The sequence below is a fragment of the Anomaloglossus baeobatrachus genome, chromosome 6, assembly GCF_048569485.1.
Source record: "Anomaloglossus baeobatrachus isolate aAnoBae1 chromosome 6, aAnoBae1.hap1, whole genome shotgun sequence".
Taxonomy (NCBI): Eukaryota; Metazoa; Chordata; class Amphibia; order Anura; family Aromobatidae; genus Anomaloglossus; species Anomaloglossus baeobatrachus.
Window position 1 is genome coordinate 475894276 of NC_134358.1, and position 22734 is coordinate 475917009.

The window sequence follows — 22734 nt, forward strand, 5'->3', positions numbered from 1 at the left end:
ATACTAAGCTAGGCACCCTTTAGTGCCACATGAAACTAAAGGTACTAAAGGTGCCAGCTTAGAATATGCAGGCGGGGGTGGGACGTTATATATATTTGACATCCATTCATCCATTGACGCTTTTTAGGTTGTGTGCCCACAATCAGGGTTTGCAGCGTTATGGGCGCTGAGTGTTTTCCCTGCGTCCATAACGCTGCGTTGTGCAGTAGAAGCACAGTGGAAGGATTTTTGGAGATCCCATGCCCACTGTGCTTCTTTTCTCCGCAGCATAAACTGACCGGTGGCGTGGCTTCCCGAGCCTCAGCATGTCAATTTATGCTGCGGAGACGAGAGTGTTCTCTGCAGGTAGAATAGAGCTAAAGTCCACAGCAGCCTGAACCCAAATCGTGGGCATGGGCAGCTGCAGGAAGGCTGGCACTGTGTACTAGACGCCGTGTCGCTGGATCATGGCCACATAGCCTTAGGCCTCTTTCACACGTCAGTGATTCTGGGACGTTTGTGCTTTTTTTTTTAAACGTACCAGAATCACTGACATACGCAAACCCATTATAATGAATGGGTCTGCTCACACGTCAGTGATTTTTCACTGCACGTGTCTCCGTGCGGCGTACCCGCGTGTGCATGATTGCCGCACGGAGACATGTCCATTTTTTTCTGGCATCACTGATGTTCCACGGACCACGCAGTGGTGTGGTCCGTGAAACACGTGCCAGAAAAAAACGTGCTTTTAAAATAAAAATCATTTTAACTCACCCGGCGTCCAGCGATGTCCTCTGCAGCCTGTTCTCCCTGCTGCTTCTGAGCCGGCTCATTATTGTCGCGCATATTCATGATGCGCGACACAGCCAACCCGGAAGCAGCTGCTGCGGGGGTCAGCACCAGCCGGATGCTGCACCGCGGGAGCGATCAGCACCGTGGAGAGCGGGAGCGGGCACAGGTGAGATGATTACTGAGTGCAATCACGGGCCACGGAGAACGGAGCCCGGATTGCACTTAGACAACCCACGTGTGCCGTGATTCACGGCACACGGAGGGACATGTGCATGTTTTACACGCCAGTGAAAAACGTCAGTGTTTTTCACTGACGTGTGAAACGGGCCTAAAAGTGAGAATATTGTTGCTACAGCAACATTTTGGGTGAAGTAGCTGTGGATTCAAAATGCTTAATATACTCCTGAATAAAATCCTTGAGGGGTGCAGATTCCAAAATGGGGTCACTTGTGAGGGTTTTCTGACGTATAGGTACCCAAGGGGCCCTGCTAATGTGACATGGTGCGCAAAGTTTATTTCAACTTTTCCAAAATTCAAATGGTGCTCCTTCCATTCCAAGCCCTCCCATTTATCCAAACAGAATGTGGAGAAGGAAATGACATCACAGGTTTTTTTTCCAAAGGTCTGTGTTCAACCAACCTTATTAACACTGACAAGTCTTAAAAAAAACGCACCTAAAAAAACGCATGAAAAACGCATGCGTTTTCGATGCGTTTTTCTCAAAAAGCATTGTTTACAATTCTCCCCTCTGCCAGAGGGTGCGTTTTTTTTCGCGCTGAAAAAAAAGCAACGTGTGCACATAGCCTTAAAGCTGAGAGTCTACACTTCACCAAAACATATTTAAGATACAGTTATAGAATCAATATGGGCTTAAAGTGCTCAAATGCCAAACTTTGGTTAGTACAACCTTAGATAAACAACTCATGACAAATAACACTGCACCATTGTTTAAGAAAAACGAGGCCAAAATACATAAGCAGTGTGTGCAAAATTAAGTACACCTTTACTGCTTCCACATGCATTAAGAGAATAAGTAGGTGCTAATTAGAGATGTCATGAAATGATTTGTGAGACATATTTCAGTATCCAGGTACGTAATCTCTGACCCTCAGAAGGGAACCCTACTTCTTGGGATCCGCTGCTCTTTTTTGATTTGCCCACATGGTACGATTCATGGGACGTTGTGTCATGGCGGCTAATCATAGCAAGAGGCGCGGATGCCTGGAGTTCTCATAGCTCCTGTCCAATAGCCAGAGATTACTGACCTGGCTGCTGTACTGGGTCCTGTGATTCAGTTTGCTCCATCTCTACGGCTAAACAAGTGTCCCTGATTCAGCAAATGTGATCACCTCTATAAAAGTAGAACTTTAGCAGTTTGCTATGTGTGACGAATTTTGGATTCAGGTGTGGGATCATTTTTAAAAAAAATAAATGGCTTTTTGGTCAACTTTTTCTTTTATAATAACCAGTTGTAATTTTGTCATTTGGTGTTCATCCGAGGTTGTATTTGCCTAATTTTAAGATCTTCTAAGGATCAAATGTTTTTTTTTATGTATTGATATGTTAAACTAATCTTTTTATCCAAGGAGGGTGTACTTAGTTTTTCATGATAGTCTTCTCTTCCTGCAAAAATTGTGACCCTTTTGTGAATTGCAGGGATTCTGTTAACTGTGAGTCAGGTTCACTGGTTATAGGTTTCAACGAATACTATATCCCATGGCCAGTGAAGAATAGGCTAGCGCTAAATTTCCATGTAGTCTTAGAAATACCATGATGTGACTTCAACGTGACCTGATTGATACCTTTGAGGGGGAGGGGGGAAATAACGCTAAAATTGCTTTAGTTTTACTCATCAAAGCCCAAACCATGGGACTCTGGGAAAGGTAGAGTACCGTCACAAACTGTGCTGTATGGCTATGTGCGCACGTTGCGTAAATACATGCAGTTACGCTGCGCTTTGTAGCGCAGCGTAACTGCATGCGTCCTGCGTCCCCTGCACAGTCTATGGAGATTGTGCAGGGGCCGTGCGCACGTGGCGTCTTGGAGCGCAGCGCTTCGGCTGCTGCCCGAAGCGCTGCGTTCAAGAAGTGACATGTCACTTCTTCCGTGCACTCTGCCGGCAGCTCCTGCTCTGTCTATGGCAGGAGCTGCAGGCAGAGCGCATGGAATCGGCTTTTTTTTTTTTTTTCTTCGGACATTTTCTGCCGCGATTTGAAGCGCACATGTGCTCTTCAGATCGCTGCAGAAAATTCTGCAGGGCTAGTACGCAACGTGCGCACATAGCCTGACACTGAGTAGGTTGAGCTGGGTCTCACAGGAGCAGTATGATCTTAAGCAACTTAGTGGGAGCTTAGATTGTCTGTCTAAATATGCCTTGCAAAACTGTAACTTGCTGGAAGACATGTGCCCGCTATCTGGAGTGTGAACTTGTTGCAAAGAGTGAACTGTCGAGTAAAGTGTTTGAAAAGAGCTGTTGGTCTCCTTGTGACTACGAGTAGTCATCCAGTCCTGGCCAGCTGATGTCGGTGGTAATATGTGGCCTACACGGGTTCACAGCCCACACAGCACAAGTCTACACACCCAGCCAGGGGCAGTCATTTCATGTAGCGTGCTGGGGCATCTGGAGTCAATCCCTCACCCATAACTCCCACCCTGCACCACTCTACATCAGATGTAATGATACAAACCTCTTCTCCTGCTCTAACCCCTTGCTTTAGTCAGAGTGTGGGCAGGGGCAGCACAGCTGAGTTTAGCTGTGTCACATTAAAACCCTTCTGTTAGTCCTGCTTCACTTTATAACACGATCAGCTCTGCTGTAGTGCCCCTTCCCCCATACTGCCTTTTCTGATATCAGTAATCATGTGAATGTCTGCTGTCCTCAGCCAACTTGTAATCACTCTGCAGTGAGATCAGGGATGTAAGATATAATGACACCTTGCTGTGATCTTACTGCAGAGAGGTTACAAGTTGAGCACAACAGACACAAGTGTGGTAACTTAATCCTCTCCAGACAGGCAGTGGGGGGAGGGGCAGTACAGAAGAGATGACTGTACCAGGATAGAGAAGAGCCGATGGAAGGGTTTTTAATGTGACCCAGCTAACCTCAGCTGCACTGCCCCTCCCCCCACACTGACTCATGAGGGAGGTTAGGACATTACATCTCACACCCTGAGAGACCTGTTATAAGGTTGGCCATACACATTAGATATCTGTTAGACGATCATTTGGCCAATCGATATCTCGTCTGACACTCCCATACATGCTTGCTCTGCTTAGCCATCCTGTGTACACAATGAAAAAGATACTGATTGGCACTTTGGCCGGCAGCTTATTTTAGGGAGAGATAGGCAATCAGCAGTCCGAAATTGGACATGTACGATCTACATCTCCTTACCATCAGTCGACTGGTGCCCCAATACAGATTAGGCTACTTTCACACATCCGGATTTTTGCTCTGCGGCACAATACGGCGTTCTGCAGAAAAACCGCAACCGGCTTTTGTAACGCCGATTGCGTTTTTTTTTGCATTGACTTACATTAGTGCCGCATTGTGCCGTAGGGGCTTGCGTTCGGTCCGGTTTTTGCCGCATGCGGCAGATTTAGCTGATGCGGCGGCCGGATCGAACGTACCCTGCAACGTTTTTTGCTCCGGCAAAAAACACCGCATCGCGCCGCATCCGGCCGCTGCGGCGCATTTTTCAATGCATCCCTATGGAGACCGGATGCGGCGCGATGCGGAAAAAACCGCATCCGGTCGCCGCATGCGGTATTTTCCACTGCGCATGCTCAGTAGCATGCCGCAACCGGAAAAAACCGGACCGGCCGCATGTAAAAACTGATGCAAAGGATGCGGTGTTTTCACCGCATCCGTTGCATAGTTTTCACAGCCGGATTGAGCCGCAGGGCTCAAACCGGATGTGTGAAAGTAGCCTTAGACAGTCTGCCGAACCTGTCAATATTGGCTGGTTCATCTGACTTTAGTCTAATGTTTATGTGGGGCCTAAGCTATGGTGGGGTGTGTTCCTCTTTATTTTGATTGTGTCCGGATTTTGACTGGTCAGCATCATACAGGAGGAAGATTACACACCCCCAGGGAAATCTTTGATTACACCCAACTGGACATAACAATAATTAACTTATTAGGAGGCAAATACTTTGATTGCTAATGCCTACGCAAAAGACGGGAAATATGGAAAAAAAATATATGTTCTGGGTGGAATGCGATCCTGTTTCACTCGCACCCATTCAAGTCTATGGGGCGAGAGAAACATCGCATTGCAGTCGCGTTAACCAGTGTAACGCGAGTGCTTTGCGAGAATCGCATCAGCAGGCAACGGAGGAGAGAGGGAGTTAAATCTCTCCCTCCCCTTCGCAGCGCCGTCCCTCCTCGCAGCTGTGGTCTGATCGGACCACAGTCGCATGACACTTGGCTCCCGCTGTGCTGCAAACGTAAGATGAGTGTCATGCGACACACTGATCCCCGTGTGGCCTCAACTTTAGTGTGAGCTTCAACTATCATGGAATATTCATATTTTATACTACAGTACACAGCTTGCTCTTTTCGGAATTGCCGAGATGCTTTACTCTACGTGGAATTTTATTCAGGACATGTGTAAGATTTATCACCCTGATTTATCGATCCCTCGGGCTTGTCTTGCGTACATGACAATGCAGAAGTGGTGCAGTCTGTGCCCTGTATTTCGGAGATATGCATGGCTCAGCAGAAAGGTTTTATCACGTATGATTTGTAGGTCAGTCTGGGTAAGGTTCTGAGGGGCAAAGATTAATTTCATAAGAGCTATAACCTTGACACAAATTCTAAGATGTTGCTTGAAATTTGAATTCATTTTTCCTGTTGTCTTTTGTGCACTTTCAGGGGTAAAGGGAAATAAATAGGAAAAGGTGTATAGAGATTGATATCCACAATATAGTAATTTTCATTTCCTAAGTATTAGGAATTCCGTTTTCCTATTCTGACATGGTAATGGAGAAATGGATTAATGCAGGGAATGAATATGTCAAATGAGGCACACAAACCATGCTTAAAAGATCCCATTAGCTGTAACGGCAGCCATTGGGTTTCTATCATAGTGTTCATCATTTACCGGAAAAAAACTAACTAAAAGCAGCATACTACGTCTCAGTAAACTTGTACCGTATGTGTTACAACTTGTCCTTGTTGAGTCCATAGTGAAACTGTCCCTTTTGTTAATGCAGGATTAATTAAAGGCGTCATCCCCATCGTGCAACAGGACGGGGAGGTCACGTGAGGATTGCTGCTCTACTGGATGTAATTGAGTAACTGGTGACAACGTTGTTGTGATACTGGTGGAGGAAAGCTGCTCGTCTTTTCCTGGTAAGTTACATTGCAAATGTCTTTTATAATCCAACAGATTCCATGGTTAATAAACCGCTTCAACACACTTGTTACTTAGTCATTAGCAACTTTTGAACATTTAGGACAAGGGTTTTATGGATGGGCATGTGCATGTTCTAACCTCAAGGCCATGAACCAACTACATACACTAATGTCGTTGTGCACAGTAGGCTCGACATTTCCGTTTCCAAAGAATGTAATCTTAGTTCATGCTACTAAGGTATGCTTAAATGGATTGTTAAAGTCCTCAGGATAAGCCTTTAATGTCATATCTATGGAGGTGTTGTACCCAGGACCCCCCAGCTGATTGTGGCTCCTGGGGAGGGCATATGTATACATTGTACAGTGCTGGAACACTTAGGATAGGTCATCAATGTCTGATCGGCTGGAGTTCAACACCTGGCACCCCCACCGATCAGCTGTTCCCGGTGCTGACGGTGGTAGCAGGTGGCCGGAAATGCTCCGTTCCGGAGCTGCTCCGTCAGTAGATAGTGTGGCTGGATACTGCACATGCGCCTGCCATGCAAATCAATATGCGGCGGATGTGCAGTATGTGAGCGCTATCAGAAGATGTGGCAGCTCCGGAACAGAGCATTTCAGTCTGCCACCGCCGGGACTAAGAACAGCTGATAATCGAGGGTGCGGGGTGTCGGATCCCGGCCGATCAAACATTGATGACCTATCCTAAGGATAGCCCATCAATGTAATGGACATTTTGGAAAAACCTAGCCGGGCTTGGATGTTACTCTTTGTAAGAAAAAGCTTCAGTTTTGCCGTCCTACTCCACAGGCCAAATGCATGAAGAATACATGAGATTGTCACATGCAGTACACAACTCCAATTTCACATGTCAGAAATTCCATCAGCTCTATTAATGTTGCTATCGATCTCTTGGCAGCCTAGTAAGAGCAATCTTCTATTTTATGTTCATCAATTTTTAATGGTCATTCAGTTCTAGAAAATGTTCTGTGAATTTTTAAGTCGCCGCTTGATGAGCTCCATGGTATACCTAATGATTTTTGAATTTTTTTTTGTTCCCTTCCCCTGACTCATAACTTTCAACAATGAGATCCCTTTGCTGTGTTGTAAGCTGTTTTCAGACCAGGCCTTATGCTGTAATATGCAGCTATGAAAATGTCAGAAAAATCCACCTATAGCAGCTACTTAATATAGGATTAATCCGAATCGCTGTAAATGATGGCAGCTGTGTACTGACTACTTACTATTTATCATGAGTTTACATGTTACTAGCTAATTCTGAACACATGTACATCCCCTATTATAAGAAGGTGTTCACACTTATGCAACCACATTTATTTTTGTTTTCTTTGTTTTCCTCCTCCAAAATGATTTGTTTGTTTCTAAATGGATTTATACAGATTATGGGGGACATTAAAGGGGGAAAAGTTCTGGAATTATTTTTCTCGGTATGATTTTTTTTTTTTTTGATGACAAAAACGGATAGATTTTTCTATCCATTGTATTTACCTTATTGTGTTTATTTGATTGCTGACCTCTGGTTGCTAAGGCTACTTTCACACATCCGGTTTTTGCTCTGCGGCACAATACGGCGCTCTGCAGAAAAACCGCAACCGTTTTTTTTGCCGCCGGTTGCGTTTTTTTTTGCATAGACTTACATTAGTGCCGTATTGTGCCGCATGGGCTTGCGTTCGGTCCGGTTTTTGCCGCATGCGGCAGATTTAGCCGATGCCGCGGCCGGATGGAACGTTGCCTGCAACGATTTTTGCGCCGGCAAAAAAAACCCCGCATCACGCCGCATCCGGCCGCTGTGGCGCATTTTTTAATGCATGCCTATGGACACCGGATGCGGCTTGATGCGGAAAAAACCGCATCCGGCCGCCGCATGCGGTTTCTTCCACTGCGCATGCTCAGCAGCGTGCCGCAACCGGAAAAAAACGGACCGGCCGCATGTAAAAACTTATGCAAAGGATGCGGTGTTTTCGCTGCATCCGTTGCATAGGTTTCACAGCCGGATTGAGCTGCACGGCTCAAACCGGATGTGTGAAAGTAGCCTAACTCGTATGACTCTTCATTGTTGCGATCCTCCCTCAATGAAGTGATTATCATTTTTCAAGGTTGTCATTAACATGATTAAATTAATGTCTGAATATTTCTTTATGCGGATTGTGGTTGATGAACCCTCAAATAAATTGAAGTTACTGTTGATAGAACAATTCTACCTTAAAGGGAATGTGTCATGTGTAAATGGTGATTGTTTAGATCAAGTTTTTATTTTAAATGTGTTTTATAGTTTTGTTTTTTTTTTCATTTTATTTTTCATAAGTTTATTAAAAAGCAAGTCTAGTAATTTTCACAATGACCATTAGGTGAAATATTAGACCCCTACTTCCTGCTGGACACCACATAGATATTGAGGGTATGTGCACATGTAGCAGATTTGTGAGCAGATTTTCTCACAAAACTGCATGTTTTGGCAGGAAAAAACACAGCAGAAAAACATTCATTTTTTTTATCACGTTTTCACATGCGTTTTTTTTTGTGGTGATCGCGGGGGCTCAGGCGCTATAACCCCACGATCGCTGCTGGGTCTCCAGCTGATATTACAGCTGGGTCCCAGCTCTCACTGCCCGGAGTGATGCCCACGCCGCTCCCGGCAGTTTAACCCCCTGAATACTGCAATCAATGCGAGTGCAGCATTCAGGAGGCAGGGAGAGGAATCGCTTACCCTCACCCTGGCAATTGGAAATTTAATGCATCAATAAAAATGTTTTTAAATATATTAAACAGGGAACACACTCCTATGAGTGATCATAACTAGCCTGACAAACCAGAGTTAGTAAACTCCTATGTGCAGAAACCAGTATTGAAAATGTATACCATCTTATAGACTTTGCTGGGGAAGGAAAAGCCTGCAATTTGTCATGACTAAAAGGTCACCACAAAATGCATTAAAAACTGCAGTGTGCGCATGGGGCCTAAAGCTCAATAAGGTGCCACACAGCAGATTTAAATAAGCTGGCTATAACTGACAGATCTAATTTTTGGGTAAAGAAAAGCTAGTATATCAAATGTTATGCTATATAATAATTAGCTTGCAGTCACACACTGATTTAGGGATTGCAGGCAGAATGTCCCTCCACCCCGATGCACGTTCCGCCCTGCTTCTCCCAGAGGGTGAAGCATAGTTTTCCAGCAGGACAATGACCCGAAGCATACATCGAGGTTGGCAAATAAATAGTTGCAAGACAATGAAGTAGAAGTACTGGATTGGACCCCACAGTCTCCAGATTTCAATCCAATTGAACACTTGTGAGTAAAGTTGAAGAAAGAACTGTATACATACCCAAGTGAGTCAACCAGTGTGCACCAACATTGGGGATATGTAGAAAAGACCAGGGATAGGATTTCGGTTGAGACATGCTTGATTCTCATTGAGAGACTGCCCAAAATGATTCAGGCAGTGTTGAAAGCCAAAGGTGGATGTACAAAATACTAATAAAATAATAAAAAATAACATTTCAATTTATAGGAGCTAAACAGTAACCATGGAGTGACATGACAAGTATCTGCATAGCTAATCATATGCTAAAAAGTTGCGAGTCAAATTTATGTATGAGATGGCTAAGATGATTGTGTATAAAATGAAGGTAATCTCACACTCAAAGCTGTAGTGGATGGTGAGCTATGGAGCCTGAAAGCCAAAACTTCAAAATATTGTTACTCTTTTGCTTATCAGTGTACATCACAAAGGAGACACTGTGGCTGATGTATATATCAGATAGAAGACACTGGGATAGGTGTATATACATCACATAGGAGATACTGGGACTGGTGCGTGTATATTTATATCACATAGGAGACCCTGGCACTGGTGTATATACATTACACACTGGGACTGGTGTGTAGATTTCACATAGGAGACACTGAGACTGGTATGTATATTTATTATCACATTGGAGACACTGGGACTGGTGTACATACTTCAGATTGGAGACACAGGCTACTGATTACATCACATGGGAGACACATTTGGACTAGTGTATATATATTACAAAGGAGACACTGGAACTTATGCATATACATCACACAGGAGACACTGGGACTGGTGCAAATGTTAATCACATAAGAGACCCTGGGACTAGTGTATATACTGTACATCACAGAGATATATAGACTGCTGCATCCTTCATATAGGTGACAATGCAACGGCTGAGTTCATTAAAAAGAATGGGACAGGAGTGCAGACCGCTCTGACCCCAACCAAAAAGAAGTTATCCTCTGTGTGCATTCAATGTAAGGTGGAATTAAAGCGTCGGCAGCCCTAGAAATGCAGTCCCCGAGAATGTGTCCTGGGGCCAGAGTAAATTTTTCCCAGCCTTATCCTGTGGATAAGAAAACCTGATTTTTGAGGGGAATAACCTCTCTGTTGAATTTCCCCGTTGTATGTACCCTGTGTGTTCAGTACTGGATACTGTGAGTTAAATAGTGAGTGTAATGTAATATTTAATCCGCACATAACATATTACATTGTGGCTAAATATAGTGATCTTTAATGTGAGACGCTCTTCCTGTGGTTAATTTAATTCCGCTTTATATAGAGTATATGCTTTTTACTGTTGTCTATAGTTTATCTCATCAAATTCAAAATTACTGTCTTGAAGGATTTTCCGCTAAGTGGTGCATTAACCGTGCATAAATATTGGATCGCCCACTTACTGCTAAGAATTTGGATCTTCCAAGAAAGGAGTTTGCGTTTCTATGTTCCCTCAGGGAATAGCGTTCTGATAGGTCAAGCTTTCTCATCTAAAAAGCAACATAATCCTATTGATCACTTTGTAGTGGAGCGATTTCTTTTCTTACGCACTGTATGGCCGGTCTCACGCTTGTTTTTCGAGCTTCAGGGCAGACTGTCTACGAGTCACTTGTTCTGGACTTGACAGCTACATATATGTCCATGAGTCTGTTTGTTTGGGGTCTGGATACCGGTGGTCAGTCTGTACTCGCACTGTAGGTCAGCGATGTGTGGAAGTGGCCCAATAGTAGGCCTGGTTGTGGCCATACATCCATCACTCAAGACATCGAGGTTGGCTTATGCTACTTTCACACATCAGTTTTTTTCCCATCCGTCACAATCCATTTTGTGACTGATGCAATGGATCCCTGTAAAAAAATGGATCCGTTGTACTAGCTTTGGAGCCTTGCAATGTGAAAGTGTACATACTGGGCATGCTCAGTAGAAAATGACAGAATCCAGCAATGGATTCTGTTGTGTGACGGATTACAGCAGAATACTGCACCATAGACAACCATTATACCTCTTGACGGATTGTAACGGAATCCTGCGCAGTGCGTCGTTTCGATGCTTGGAAAAATGTTGCATTGTGCGTTGCTTCTGCCTGAAGGTCAGTCATTCCACGACTGATCAGTCGCACGACGGATGCAGCGCAAGGCCATCAGTCACAATTTGTCATTAATACAAGTCTATGGGAAAAAACGGAATCCAGTTTTTTCTCAAAGCGACGGATTGTGACTGAGGGAAATTGACGGAAATGTGAAAGTAGCCTTACCTGCAGCTGAGTAACAAGCCTTTCTTGTAGGGGAGCTTTCTTTATAAGGAGGAAGTAGATTTCATTGCAAAACAGTCTAATTCATAAATTTTGCAGCTGAGTTATCCAGTGCTTGAAGACTTTCTTGAATAGAAGCGCTCGTCTGGGGACAGGAGGTGGCGGATGTGCTGATTGCAGTGTGCTACACGGGCCGCTGCCACTGTTCAGAGCAAGAATCTGCAGGCAAAGAGCTAATTAGAGCATGAAAAGCTTTTTATCTCACCAGCTAATGAATCGCATCGTTTCTAAGATTTTCACTTAAAATTTGATAAGCTGCAGCAGAATTGACACTGGGATAACCTATGCAGATTACATGCATGTTTCCAGTGCAGAATCCCAGTGTGGTAATAGGCTTCCTTAAAGGAACATTCTCACAACTCCACTCTACATCCCCAATAGTGTGAAGCTATCTCTAGTGGAGACAAAAAAAAGGGGTTGTCCACTACTTTGATTCCACATGTTTCACCCAAGTAAAATTAAAGACCTATACTTACCACTGCAGCCAGCGTGGTTCGAGCGGTGCCGGTGCTCACGTGATGTTGTGATGTCATGTGAGTCCCGCATTCAATCAACATCACCTTCTCTCTCTCCACCTTCAGACACAGGAGCCATCAACAGGAAGTGAGTGGCAGACACAGCGTTCACTTCCTGTTGATTAACCCATTTGATCGACGGTGGGAAGACAGAAGCGCGCCAGCCACGGAGGCGAGTAGAGATGAGCAGCTCTGTGGAAGTTCAGTTTGCCGGCAGCAAACGAGCTGAGCCTCCACTGGTTCGAGCTTGACCCGAACAGCGGAGCAAGCCACTGACAGTCTTCGCCGACATACAGCCAGCCATAAGCAGATCGCTTACTGGGGAGAAGGACGGGCTTTTCAAAAGAAATTTTGGGTTGCAAGCTACATCTAATCGTGCTGATGTTACCCCCAGTGTGCACTGTTCACACACTGCAAACGGCTCGCACAGGGCTGAGCACCAAGCGTTGCTTGCGCGAGTTTTGTTCGCATCATGTAAAGCATCTGAACCCTGATTTTTTTTTTTTTAAGTTGGTGTTCGGTTCAAAAATCGACCCTCAGGTTCGCTAGTCTCTAGAGGCGAGTATAGGCGCTTTTTTTTTAATTTAATTTTACCTGGGGAAACGTGGAATCAGAAGATGTCTTAATAGTGGACCACCTCTTTAAAACTCAGATATCCACTTTCCTTTTTTTATTACCTAAAATCTGGAGCGTAAAAAAAAAGTCTTTATATTTTCTCTCTTCTAGTGGCATCCAAGCTAATGTCTGCAATAAATGAAGGTCTGTTCACACTTGGGGCTTGATTCATCATTTCCTTTTTTTTTTTTTTTTTTTTTTTTTTGTTTTTAAGTCCCTCCTATTTTTTTTTTTTTCTCTTGTGGTACTCATTTTTTTCCCCACCAAATTCATCAAACTTGTCACACGCGACTTGTGAATTTAGCTTTTTTTTGGCTTTTTCGTCCCCTAAAACCACACGTTCCACTAAAGTTTCTCAAAATTTGTGCCCAAATTTAAAGTCACTCTGAAAGGGGAGACAGGAGTACATTTGCGCCACGTTTTTAAACCTATTAAGTCACAATTGATGAATCGGTTGAAAACATCTAGAGAACAAAATCATGCCTACATTGGCAAACCTAAAAAAAACATGTAAGATGAGCAGAGTCACAAATGAAAAATACACAAACGCCAAAAACTAGACAAAAAAGATGCTTCTGCAGTAATGAATCAGGCCCTTTTTTGTTGTCTGTTTTGGAGCTCTATTCCATTGGGCAGAAGCCATATACAGCACGATATACTATATCTGCCATGTCATGAGCTACTAATATTAGGAGTTATTTCTCTCTGTACAGTACATGATTATAGAAGATACCGTATATATGGTAAGAATTTGGATGTTATTTTTTCCTCACAGGAAAAATATATTTTCCGTAAATTAGTATAATACGTTATGAAATGGGTAATTAGCTATGAAATAAACATATATTTAGAATACAACTATGCATTAAGTAAAGATTAAATTGCTGTTGAAATCTTCATTAAAATATTAGGCTCTTCCTATAATTACAATTGGCCACTCAGGCATGAACGCCTGCGGTATGTAATGGATTAGGTTACACCCGGTGTCACTTTTTTTGGGAGCACGCAGTGAACCAATTCTCACTCAGTTGGTACATTTCCATTACTATGCAACATTATATTTGCTGCAACAACTTCTTATGTTTCTCATTTAAAGGGAACATGTCATGATATTTTTTTTATATTAAACCGCCCCAATGTGTATTCAATGATGCAATAAGTATCATTAAGATGGATTTAAAAACAAAAAAAAATTATGTATTTATCTTAACAAAAAATACTTTATATGCTTAGGAGAATGATAGTCATAATCGGGTGGAGCTTTTGCTGGGTTCAGTCACTGTCACTCAAGTTCAGGCACGATTCTATTTTGAACTTAGTCACGCCCCACAAACACTTCTCTTCTGCTGAACTCCACACATTATGGTCACATGGTTGTGACATCACCACACTTCCTGCACCATCACTTCTCCTCTGCTGAGCTCCACCCTTTATGGTTACATCACCACACGTCCTGCACCATCACTTCTCTGCTGAGCTCCACCCTTTGTGGTTAGATGGTTGGGATATCACCACACGTCCTGCACCACCACTTCTCCTCTGCTGAGCTCCACCCTTTATGGTTACATCACCACACGTCCTGCACCATCACTTCTCTGCTGAGCTCCACCCTTTATGGTCACCTAGTTGTGACATCACCACACTTCCTGCACCATCACTTCTCTTCTGCTGAGCTCCACCCTTTATGGTTACATCACCACATGTCCTGCACCATCACTTCTCTGCTGAGCTCCACCCTTTGTGGTTAGATGGTTGGGACATCACCACACGTCCTGCACCACCACTTCTCCTCTGCTGAGCTCCATCTTTTATGGTTACATCACCACACGTCCTGCACTACCACTTCTCTGCTGAGCTTGACCCTTCATGGTCACATTGTTGTGACGTCCTGCACCACCACTTCTCCTCTGCTGAGCCTCCACCCTTTATGGTCACATAGTTGTGACATCACCACATATCCTGCACCACCACTTTTGTTTCCTTTTGCCTTCTAGCCATGTTTAGCATAAGTTCAGTGTAGATGGATCTGAACTCCAGCATTGTCAGGTTCTCACTTATGAGACTTTTTAATTGAGAAGTAATTCATTTGTATTTTGCCTGAAGAAGGAGCCTTTGTGCTCTGAAAGCTTGCTAATATAATTTTTCTGGTTAGCCTATAAAGGTATCACTCCCAAAATACTTTTGTCATTCTTGGGACATAGCCAGAAAAATCAATTGAAATACTAACTAGGTACCACAATATTACCCTGTATTTCAAATTGAGAAGTAAAAATACAAATTTTTCTTTAAACCGCCTCTTGTTCGTGAAGCCAATATGTAATTATGTTGTAACCGGTTCCGATTTTCTCTGACCTGAATACTTGGATATATCTTCAGAAGTTTTTGACCTTTATTTGTTGTGTTCAACAAAGTTCCAGGAAATCAACCTTTGAGTCACGCAGCTTCTGATTTTCTGTCATATGGTGAAAAGGGGTCTTTTACACTAAGAAGCCATAGATACAGACTGTGTACAGTACGCTGTCAATAGATGTAATGTTCACACTTGTATCCTTACAACAAGAATTGCACATGATATCTGGAACATTTTGGCTGCCATCAAACATTGTCACCAACCAATCAATGCCAAACTAAGTAATAGATATACTCAAATGGCGCGGGGACATGTATTCATGACCTATTCCATAGCAGAATTAAGTCATTTGATTGGAAGAAACTGTTCCCGATGTACAGCGGTGTTGTAGCTCCACTGTTTTTACTTAAAGGGAACCTGTCAGCAGATTTGGGGCCTATAAGCTGCGGCCACCACCACTGGGCTCTTATATACAGTATTCTAACATGGTGTATATAAGAGCCCAGGCCGCAGTGTAGAACGTAAAAAACACTTTATAATACTCACCTAAACGGTCGCTGTGCTGGAGTTGGGTCATTTGGGCTTCTTCAGTGGCGGGGCCTCTTCTTTCGGCCATCTTCGTTCTCCTTCTGAAGCCTGTGTGCATGACGCGTCCTATGTCATACACACTCGTCAGTCCCACGCAGGCGCAGATCAAAGTGCACTTCCGCAGGGAATCAATGCCTGCAAGTGTGGATGACTTAGGACGTGTCATGCACCCCGGCCTCAGAAAAAAAATGATAAATATGGCCAAAAGAGCAGGCGCCAGTACCGGAGAACAAAGACACTCATTTGACCCAATTCCACCGCAGCGACCGTTTAGGTAAGTATTATAAAGTAATTTTTACGTTATACACAGCGGTCTGGGCACTTAAATACAACATGTTAAACTGCTGTATACAAGAGCCCACTGGTGGTGGCTGCGGCTTATAGGCCCCAAATCTGGTGATAGGTTCCCTTTAAATATAGGGTTAGCATTTGTTGATTTTGCCTTTTGGCTTCTCTGTGAATACCCTGCGAGTTAGTGTGTATAATAGAGAGCTGTATACCAAGATTGACCATTGTCAGAGCTGAAATCTCCCATGATTCCATTCTGTCTCTATGTCTGCACTGAGCTTACGCTGATCATTTTCTCTCTGGTAAACGCATTTTGAGAGTTTAGTTCAAGGGTTATTCCCTATATAACAAGTAATTCTCTTTCCCAAAGACTTGTTAATTGTTGGGGGATCGACCCCTGGGACTCCCAGCCATCTGGAAAATGGAGCTCTGGAACCTGGCTGGGGAATACTTTGCTGATTGCGGGGGGTCCAACCGCCAGGACCCTCAGTCCTCCCTATAATGGAGCTGTAGGACATAGGAACCAGGCTTTGTAGAGCCCTGTCTTGCATGGAGCAGAGGTGCGGATGCTGGCCTTTCTCTCCATTAGTTGCCTATGAGACTGCCCCCAATCTGACAAATAATGGGCTTGGCGATTGGCACACACATACCATGAAGGTTTTAAAATCTGCTAGCTAACTCCTCTTACAATTGGTATTCAGATCTATTTTTTCCTATTTGCACACCCATGTAAACTGAGTAACCCCTGTCTGGCCTAACCTGTACATCTGGTTTCCAGGGCTCGGGATGGTCACGCTTGCGTCTTGCTGAAATACTTTTTATTATTTAGTGATACCATAGACACGGAGTTGTATGTATATATACAGGAGGTATTTTACCCTAAGTATGAAATGATTTTACGTGGATGTGAGACTGAGCTGATTGCACTGGTGCGATCTTTGGTAAGTCTGTCATAGCCGCCGCTGTCTGGGGACTTGTCATTGTGTAATATTGTGCAGACGTTAGATGTATGGGGGGAGGGTTTTTTGGGGAGGGTTTAATGTTTTCTTATGTTTTTAGAGGTGTAATCAATAGATCAATAAACAAAATGTTGCTTTTTTTTATTTTTAGGATTTGCTTTTAGTTTTTTTTTTTTGCCAAGACAATAACTACTATAGGTACGGTAAGTGGCAGTGTGAGGCTGAGTTCAGATGTCCAGTAATCATCCATTGGAATGGATCCTGCAGAGATCCTTTGGGGAAAGCAGTTCTGTAGCCACAACTTTTTTGCCTGTTAAATTACTGATGGCTGCGCGCGATCCGTGTTTTTTTTTTTTTCTACATATATATCTATATAGATAGATGGATATAGATATATATATTTATATGTATGTGTATATATGTGTATATATGTATATATATGTATATGTGTATATATATATATATATATATATATATATATATATATATATATATATATATATATATATATAATATTACACACACTGTATATAGTGTGTGTGTGTATGTATGTATACATATATATATGTATATGTATGTGTGTATATATATATATATATATATATATATATGTGTGTATATACACATATATATATATATATATATATATATATATATATATGTGTATATATACACATATATATATGTGTGTATGTATGTATATATATGTATACATAATACACACATATACACATCCCTGAACACCATACTTTGTTGCCGGCCACGCTCCTCTTCCGATCAGCTGATCGGCGACACTTCCGGTGCTAATGGTTTCATTATGCACCGGTCTCTCATTATCTAATTTGGGAAGGCCTTTTTAAGGAAACCGCCAGTACTGTGCTTATCACTCTGGCTCCCCACCTTGAGAAAGCTTGACCCTGCGAAACGTGCGTGCGACTACCTCAATTATATAAAAGTTTACAGGACTCATATGTAATCAACAGACAGACCCTCACACGCGGTCACCACCCCACATAAAGAGCCTTTGGCCGGCCCATACTTAGAACGTTATACAAATATTATCAGGTCAGCAACTTCACCATGTCTGTTGATTTACATATGAGTCCTGTAAACTTTTATATAATTGAGGTAGTCGCACCTGCTCCACATAAGTTACCATCTAATGAGCATATACTCACCGTCTTTAAACCGGTGGTCGATACAACATAACATTTGTACGGTACACATACAGCGGTGAGGTCATCTTCTTGTCTATTTGTATCTCCCCGTGCTCCTTTAGAGTCATTTGAGACCCACTCCTACATTTATGTATGAATTATTTCCCTACACTGGTTAACCTGACCTGAGCCGTGGTCCTGGACCCCTGGTACAGATTGGATTTACCGTGAGGATTGGTCTTTCCATGACTTTTAGAAACTGACACGTTAGCCGCATCAGGAAGAACGACTGAAGTCCCTTCGCTTACATGAACTGATGCCTTGATCCCCACATTGGTCTTCTTAGTACCCTCTTGGACATCTAAATTTGATTCACCAGACGTGTTATGGTGCTCATTCATGTACTCTAGTAGCATCTATCATAGTCCTTGAAGAAAACCCTAAATGGGTAGAAACGTTGGACAAAATACACATTTGTAATAAAGACTTTTTTTGAGCATCATATTGGACTCTTCTTCGCATTTTTCTTCTGTGTGCCGGAGTATATATTTTTCTATATTGTATGATTTTTCTCCAGAGCACCTATAATTATTGAGTGGTTGAGCCAGGTTCATTTCTCTTGACTTCTACTTCTGACTGAAGGATCCAATGTTTGCCTCGGTATAAGCACAGAATGGCATTTGTCACTTATAGACTCTAATAATAATAATATAAAATGTATACCAATTGGTATTTGTACAATGCCTCTGCTTGGGTAGCCTTTTTTAAGGGAATCTGTCACCAGGTTTTTGCCACCTCATCTGAGAGCAGCATAATGTAGGGACAGAGATCCTGATTCCAGCGGTGTTACTGGGCTGCTTATTATAGTTTTGATAAAATCACTGTTTAATGAGCAGTAGATTATCATTAGAGGACTACGTGGTGTGCTGCAGGTAGTCCAGCATATTCATGAAATCTGTATAACTTCTAGATCTGCAGCAGAGAAAACAGTGATTTAATCAAACCGCTCATTAAGTGGCACATCGCTACAATCAGGGTCTCTGTCTGTACATTATGCTGCTCTCAGATGGCGGAGCAAAAACCTGGTGGCAGATTCCCTTTAAGTTGGCACCCAATATTTTTTTTCTGAAGTATAAAACAGTTAAATATGATGTGTATAGTATTTGTGTCTCTTTTCTGTAAAGTCCTTTTATGTGGCCAGATATATTACATAACAAGCATTGATCTACAATAAGGTAAATTGATCGGCGCTCGTGTACTGACATCTAAACATTTCAATTAATGTGGGTTTTCTGTACTAGCCTTTCTCCTTCCTCTCATACAGTTTATATTATTATCGGCAGCAGATCCGGTTTAAACAAACATGAAGTCCGTACAGAAGATGCAATCAACCGTTCGCTGGGCACAAATATAGGGCGATTAGTGTAAAAGGCTCAAGATATGGTAACGTTTCTGATTTCTAGAGTCAACTGGCTCTACAGAGAGTGTAAACCTATGTATTTGGCGCTGTTCGGACATGTTTGCTATTATAACTATAGATCTCTTGTCTTCTGGTACTTGGTACTGATCCAAGATTGGCCCTTTAGCATCACGGCCAGTTTTGCCTCAATGAGAAACCATATTTTTTGTCACGTTATAGGAGCTATGACTTTAATTTTTATTTTTCAACGATGTAGTTGTACATTGTTTTATTAGCAAGAGGTTATCACTGCTGAACTAGCTGCCCATGTGCCTCCTGGTCACACCTTGCTCCCAGGACTGATTAGCAGCTTAATGTCACTATTCAGTGTACCCACAAAACTGCTAATCAGAGGTGTGGGCGAGGGCAACTTTCTACATCTATAGCAGCAAAAAGATTGTATCACAACTGCTGAACCCAGTAAACCTAAGACCCTATTAGACAGGAACATTTTGTAACGATGGCAATTGATGAGCGAATATTTATTGCATCGTTATCATGCGTACAAGCTCATTACACAAGCAAATGTTCACTCGAAAGATCGCTGTTGCGGTCTGTGGAAAGTCACTAATCATTCATAAAAGCAGGTATTGCAGCCTATTAGCGACTTATTACACAGCGACATTTTATGCCGACAAGCGATAATTTTTAAGCAAGTTGAATGATCTGGTTTCACGAGAATCTAATGATATTCTGATCGCTGGCAGCGACTACACACTGCGAATATCGCTCTGATTTGAGAGATATTGCAATTTTCCTCTCGTTTATTGCCCATCTAATAAGGGCTCTAGTGATACCGTACATCGCTAGGTTCTCTTTTCCTAAATTATGCAGCTCTCCGATGAGGTGATAAAAACCTGGAGGTAGATTCCCTATAAGAATTGTATTTGGCGTAACACTTCTGTTTGTGTTTAGCATTTTAACTTTGCAGCCTTTTTTCCGCCACAACTGCCTGTATGTATGTGTGTACATATATACTGTATGTATCTGTATTTGTGATGATAGATATATGTAATGTATGTATGCGTGTGTGTGTATATATGTGCGTGTGTGCGTGTGTGTGTGTGTGTGTGTGCGCGCGCGTGTGTGCGTGTATATATATAATATACACACACAGATATATGCTTGTTAAAATTCCTGACAGCAAGTGTGACCGAGCTATAATGGTGGCCATATTGATCACACTTTTTTTTTATCTTCTCCCTCTACCTGTCACTTGTTTTTCGGCCTACAAGCTGCGGTCACCACCAGTGGGTTTTATATACAGCATTCTAACATGCTGTATATAAGAGAGGCCGCTGTGTAGAACATAAAAATCACTTTATTTTAACAGTCGCGCTGTGGTGGAGTTGAGCCATATGGGTGTCTCCGTTGTCCAGCGTTTCCTCTTTCGGCCATCTTCGTCCTCCTTCTGAAGCCTGTGTGCATGACACATCCCACGTCATACACACTCGCTGGTCCTGCGCAGGCGCACTACAATAGTTTGATCTGCCCTGCTTAGGGCAGATCAAAGTGCGACTGCGCAGGACCTCAATGCTGACGAGTGTGGATAACGTAGGACGCGTCATGCACCCCGGCTACAGAAGGAGGACGAAGATGGCCGAAAGAGGCGGTGCCGGCACCGGACAATAGAGACGCTCATATGGCCCAGCGCCACTGCAGTGTGACCGTTGGGTGAGTATTATAAAGGGATTTTTATGTCCTACACAGCGGCCTGGACTGTTGTATACAGCATGTTAGAATGCTGTATATAAGAGCCCACTGGTGATGGCCACAGCTTCTAGGCCGAAAAACCGTTGACAGGTTCCCTTTAAAGAGGACCAACCACCAGGGTTTTCCTATATAAACTAAAGGCAGTGCTATACTGGTGCTATCATGCTAATTTTAAATATATTTTTTTATTTGTGAGATCAGATGTATACTTTCTGAAATATAGGCGAGTAAAGTTTGTGAAATGCACTGTTATTTTATTGATAGGTGCAACAAAATATATAATAGGTGGGTTGGGTTTTGATAGTTTAATGCCCCGGTCGGTCTGTCTGTCCGTCCGTCCTCCCTCCTGTTTGTCCCCACCCCATGTTTGTCCTCCCTCTTTCCTCCCCTTGTAATGACAGGGGCAGGCAGTCAGGGGCGGGAATAACTTGCAAAACCTGGCCCACCTATTAGATATTCCGTTGCACCTATCAATCAAATAACAGTGCATGTCACAGATTTTACTTGCCTGTATTTCAGAAACTATACAGCCAATCTCACAACTAAATGTATGTATAGAATCAGCATGATAGCGCCAGCATAGCACTGGCTTTAGCTTGTATAGGAAAATCCTGGTGGTTGGTCCTCTTTAACTGTGTGGAAACTTCTTTGAAATTTCTGGTGATGTTTTGGCTTTAGGCTACTTTCACACATCCGGCTGTAGCAGTGCGGCACAATCCGGCGCTCTGCTGAAAAAACGAAACCGTTTTTTTGCCACCGGTTTCGTTTTTTCCAGCATTGACGCCGCATGGTCTTGCGTTCCGTCCGGTTTTTGCCGCATGCGGCAGATTTAGCCGATGCGGCGGCCGGATGGAACGTTCCCTGGCATGTTTTTTGCTCCGGCAAAAAAAATGCATCGTGCCGCGGCGCATTTTTCAATGCATGCCTATGGACGCCGGATGCAGCGCGATGCGGCAAAAACCGCATCCGGACGCCGCATGCGGTTTCTTCCACTGCGCATGCTCAGTAGCGTGCTGCAACCGGAAAAAAATGGACTGGCCGCGTGTAAAAACTTATGCAAAGGATGCGGTGTTTTCGCCACATCCGTTGCATAGGTTCTCAAACCGGATGTGTGAAAGTAGCCTTAGATGGGGAAGTGGGCGCTGATAAACAAGAGTTTGTATATTTTCTACTAAATTGAGTTTGCTGCTTTAACATGCCCATGGGTAACATTCAGTTTTTGTCTGCTGAAAGGAATGCATTTGTCTTGTACAAGTGCGCACATGCCCTTCCTGCCGCTCATTGGCGCTCCATGTTATATAAGCCTGCATAGTTCTTCTCTTATGTATCTGGTCTG

General features: G+C 43.1%; 1 protein-coding gene across 4 annotated transcripts in view; it reads left to right on the forward strand.

Moving 5' to 3' along the window:
* OSBPL3 (oxysterol binding protein like 3) overlaps window positions 1-22734 on the forward strand; it is a 297701-nt gene that overhangs the window by 65941 nt on the left and 209026 nt on the right. For 3 of the 4 annotated variants that reach the window (XR_012724374.1, XM_075315350.1, XM_075315352.1), the window contains exon 2: window positions 5989-6127. The gene's annotated coding sequence lies outside the window, so the exon portion shown is untranslated. Of the gene's footprint in view, window positions 1-5988; window positions 6128-17003; window positions 17052-22734 lie in introns of those variants that run through there. The other variant, XM_075315353.1, reaches the window with a different exon arrangement.